The sequence below is a fragment of the Bison bison genome, unplaced genomic scaffold (genome assembly GCF_000754665.1).
Source record: "Bison bison bison isolate TAMUID 2011002044 unplaced genomic scaffold, Bison_UMD1.0 scf7180017864465, whole genome shotgun sequence".
In the NCBI taxonomy this organism is placed as follows: Eukaryota; Metazoa; Chordata; class Mammalia; order Artiodactyla; family Bovidae; genus Bison; species Bison bison.
Window position 1 is genome coordinate 456,130 of NW_011495026.1, and position 5,429 is coordinate 461,558.

A 5,429-nucleotide genomic window follows, 5' to 3' on the forward strand; every position below is an offset into this window, starting at 1 on the left:
TTGCAGAAAAATATATGGTCTCTTTTTTACTCAACTAATTTTTGAAACTTTTCCCCAAATCCCCACCCTACTATGGTATTGTACTCCCATCAGTTCTTTACCCATCTTGTATTTTACATTATTTTTTTCTTTCTTCCCTCCTTGTTCAAGTAATTATTTCCTAGAAGAGATTATCTTCTAAGATTTTATGACTATATCAACACCAAAAGCTATTATATAATATGAGCTGAAATGATGAAGTGAAAGTCACTGAGTTGTGTCCAACTCTGCGACCCCATGGACTGTAGCCCATGGAATTCTCCAGGCCAGAATCCTGGAGGGGGTAGCCTATTCCTTTTCTAGTGGATCTTCTTGACCCAGGAATCAAATTGGGGTCTCCTGCACTGCAGGTGGATTCTTTACCAACTGAGCTACCAGGGAAGCCCCTGAAACTATGATCTAGCAATTTATCAGCTGCAAAAAGTTTCTTCAACTGAAATTTAGAAAATATGCCAAACCACATGAAAAGTTGTAAGAATAATAAAATGAATATAGATATACTCATAACTCGATCTATGTATGTGTAGGTAAATTTTATTAAACTGAATCAAAAATTCCTTGTTAACATCATGATGATTTGCCATGGGTCAGCAAATTATTTACTGCTTCTAGGAATGGCAATGTAGTACCTAATTTAGATTTTGTGAGCCTTACTTTGTCACAACTACTAAACTATTTTAATGCAGGGCTAAAGCAGCCACAGACAACATGCAAATGAATGGGTTTGATTGTGATGAAATTAAATTACATTTACATAATTTTCAGACGTCATGAAATACTATTCTTCTGTTGACTTTTCCCAATCATTTAACATGTAAAAATCATTCTTAGCAGACTGTACAAACAAAAGCAGCAGTACAGATTCAATGGGTGGGCTGCATATTGCTGACCCCTGTGCTTCACCTGTAAATACTACTATGTGTATCTCCTAAAATCAATAGTTACCAAATGTTTAAACTGTGCTATTAGATGCAATGAAATTATACAAGTAATACAGGGATGTACAGTATTATCCTTGAAAAAATATCAATGAATTATAAAGAAAGATATTGTGTAGTAATTCATCCCCAATCTCAGTTGTCATCATGGTTTGTAATTCCATTTTCCAAAGCAATCATGTAAGTTTATGGAAAATGTATCATCACATGCTTTTTGCCTATAAACCATCTAGAAAGAAAAATGGATAAACAATTGGCTGGAAATTCATCCATTCCTTATAAGAAGGAACATGCTGGAAACAAGGAAAGAGGGCAGATTCTTTGTAAACAACTTACTGACAGATCTCTGGGCAAACATACTGATGATTTTTCAGGAGTGAATTCCTTATCTATGGAGTGCTTTTAGCAAAATGGACATTTATTTCTAGAATTATTTATTGTAAACAAACCTAAAATCCTTTGGCTTATGAGCCATACTTCTGTGGACCAACCAAAAACAAATACATAATGTATGATCTAAATGTCTCCTCCAGCTAAGTGAGGTGTCTGAACACTTTACTTAGAAACACCATCTGTTACCTTGCACAGAGTACATCTATAGTGGGAAGAGGAGGGCTAGGGAGCCTCATAGTATGAGCTGACTTCACTCATCTCACTTTACCTGTGCCTTAAAATCATTTTAACCTTTGAAATTATTAAGTTTGCATGAGATTTCTGATGCATGTCAGATTTGATCATCTAATACTTGGTGTATTTTTAAGAATAAACTGTACTTTTATTTTTTAAATTTAATATGACTTCTAAATCACATTGGTTCAGTACATGTTAATCTATATTATTCTGTTAACCTTTCCATAAGATGGGGAAACAATGGAAACAGTGAGAGACTTTATTTTCTTGGGCTCCAAAATCACTGCATATGGTGACTGCAGCCATGAAATTAAAACACACTTGCTCCCTGGAAGAAAAGTTGTGATCAACCTAGACACCATATTAAAAAGCAGAGACATTATTTTGCTGACAAAAGTCCATTTGGTCAAAGCTATGGTTTTTCCAGTAGTCATATGGATGTAAGAGTTGGATCATAAAGAAGGCTGAGTGCCAAAGAATTGATGCTTTTGAACTGTGGTGCTGGAGAAGTCTCTTGAGAGTCCCTTGGACTGCAAGAAGATCCAACCAGTCAATCCTAAAGAAATCAATTTTGAATACTCATTGGAAGGACTGACATGGAGCTGAAGCTCCAATATTTTGGCCACTTGATGGGAAAGGCTGACTCATTAGAAAAGACCCTGATGCTGGGAAAGATTGAAGGCAGGAGAAGGGGATGACAGAGGATGAGAGGTTTGGATGGCATCACCGACTCAATGGACATGAGTTTGAGCAAGCTCCTTGAGTTGGTGACAGACAGGGAAGTCTGGCATGCTGTAGTCCATGGGGTCACATAGAGTTGGACATGACTGAGTGATGGAACAACAACCCTTCCATATGCTGTAGTTTATTTAACCAGTTCTCTTTTGAGGGACATTTAACATATTTACAAGAATTTGAGTATTAACTCCCAAAATTTCAACAGACACTCTTGTATAACATTTTATGAGTGCATGTATTAGTGTTTCTCTAAGATAGATGGTGCTTTAGAGGAAACTGCATTTATAAGATATGCATGTTATAAAATTTAATAGATGTTAAAAATTGACATTTAAAGTGGCTTTACATTTTATATGGAAATTTGATATTACTAAGCTTTCAATATTTTGCTAAGCAGATGAATGAAAAATACAATTTTGTGAAATCTCACATACCACAGGAATAAGTACAAATTGATATAACTGATTTGAAAATAATATTTAAATAAATATCCATATATCTTTGCCTCTAAATTTCCTTAGATAGTTAAATGCCCTAAGTAAACAAATGCATATATTCTTAGATTATATGTTCAAGTATTTTAATATCAACTTTGTTCCTAAGCATCCAAATCTGCAGACAATCCAAATGTGTAGAAATAAATAAAACAGAAAAAATGCAACCTAAATGTTGGTGGTTTAGTCGCTAAGTCGTGTTCAACTCTTGTGACCCCATGGACTGTACCCCACCAAGCTTCTCTGTCCATGGGATCTCCAGGCAAGAATACTGGAGTGGGTTGCCATTTCCTTCTCCAGGGGATCTTCCTGATCCTGGGTCTCCTACTCTGCAGACAGGCTCTTTAAGTGAGTGAGCTATGCCCATAAAGCATATAATCTATATAGATGATGCAATACTACAGAACAGTGAAAACTAGACTATAGCTATTTCAAGGACAAGAATGCTTGTCATCAACACATGTAAAATAAAATAAATCTGTGGTCCTTTTTCTTTTACATGAGTCATCTTATAATTATTAAACTTCACTGATTTTTTTCTTTTGCATATCCAACTAGAATGCTCTATCCCCTGGAGAAGGCAAGGGCTGTCCACTCCAGTATTCTGGCCTGGAGAATCCCATGGATGAACAGTCCATGGGTTCGCAAAGAGTCAGATATGACTGAGCAATTCTCACTTCACTTCACTTCGCATAAGTTTAATATGTTTTACCTGATGGTTGATACACTTAGAGGTCTTTGGATCTACAGCTTTGACTCTTCCATTCCTATGCTATTTACCATTTTTCTACTCAGATAGTTTTATTTTCCTAAAAGATATGTAAGTGTCCTAGTGAAGTGAAGTTGGTCAGTCATGTCTGACTCTTTGCAACCCCATGAACTGTAGCCTACCAGGCTCCTCCCTCCATGGGATTGTCCAAGCAAGAGTACTGGAGTGGGTTGCCATTTCCTTCTCCATGGGATCTTCCCAACCCAGGGATCGAACCCACGTCTCCTGCATTCCAGGCTGACGCTTAAGTGTCCTACTATAATCATTAATCACATAAATTTTAATTCTTTTTTGCCTGTCTGTGAACCATCTTTGACTTCTGTTTGGGATCATTTCTTATTAATAGAGAAGGCTTTAAGTGAAATGTAGTCAATTGAATCAAGTATTCTGAAACAAGAAAAGCATGAATCATAACTTACGTAGGTGTAGTGAATGTGGGAACTTGGGTCAGAAAAAAAGAGCAGTTGTCAGCAGGCAACATCTAGATTCTCACTGCCTAATGAGCATTGCCTCCGTTCCTGATAGAAAAAGCTCCTACTGGAAATGATGCACTAATGTGGACTATAGTACCATGATAATCTGTCCTCCACCAAGCAACCTGCTCAGTAAAAAGAAGAAGTCTGGCCAAAATTCACTTTTTAAAAGTCAACACAAAGTCAAATGGAAAAACAGTCATTTTGAGACATGCCAACATTATACATACAGAGAGAAAAGTTTTTAATGATTATTTTAAAATAAAACAAATGAAGGAACTGTACAATAGCAGAGGGATGACAGTAGAGAGCAATAAAGAGGAATCCAAATGAGTATAATTAGTATCCTCAGAGGGTGTACGAAGTTGTTGATCTCATAGAGAGATAAAAGAGAAAGGCTAAAAATGAGATCAATGAAATAAATAATACGTATGTGATCATCTCTCCCTGGGTTTCCCAGGTGGCACTAGTGAAAAAGAACCTGATGTCAGTGAAGGATACATAAGAGATGCGGGTTCAGTCCTTGGATCGGGAAGATCTCCTGGAGGAGAGCAGGACAACCCACTCCTTTATTCCTGCCTGGGAAATCCCACGGGCAGAGGAACCTTGTGGGCTACAGTCAACAGGGTCACAAGAGACAGATATAACTGAAGTGACTTGGCACACACGTACATCTCTCACTAAATAACGACTAAATGTACAGTAGAAAAAAAAAATTGAAATATTCTACAACATAAAACAACACTAAAATACCTGAACACAAATATCCTTCTTTGGGGCATGTCCATGCACCTCCAGTTGTATTCTTCGCTTCTCCCTATACTCTGTTCAGGAAGCTCTTTGGTATGGACTCTATCAACAGATGCTCCTTTTTCTTCTTCCTGCCTGGTGAATTCAATATGGTAGTGCTGTGCTTAATCACTCAATCGTGTCTGACTCTGAGTCTAAGGCAACTCCATAGACTGTGGCCCACCAAACACCACTGTCCATGGGGATTTTCTAGGGATATATTGGAGTGGGTTGCCATGCCGTTCTCCAGGGAATCTTCCCAACCCAGGGATCAAACCCAGGTCTCTGGCATTTTCAGGCAATATCAACAGGGTAAAGGCTAGGATAAAATTTGAGGGATGAAAGTGAAAGTGGAGAGTGAAAAAGTTGGCTTAAAGCTCAACATTCAGAAAATGAAGATCATGGCATCTGGTCCCATCACTTCATGGGAAATAGATGGGGAAACAGTGGAAACAGTATCAGACTATTTTTTGGGGCTCCAAAATCACTGCAGACAGTGACTGCAGCCATGAAATTAAAACACACTTGCTCCTTGGAAGAAAAGTTATGACCAACCTAG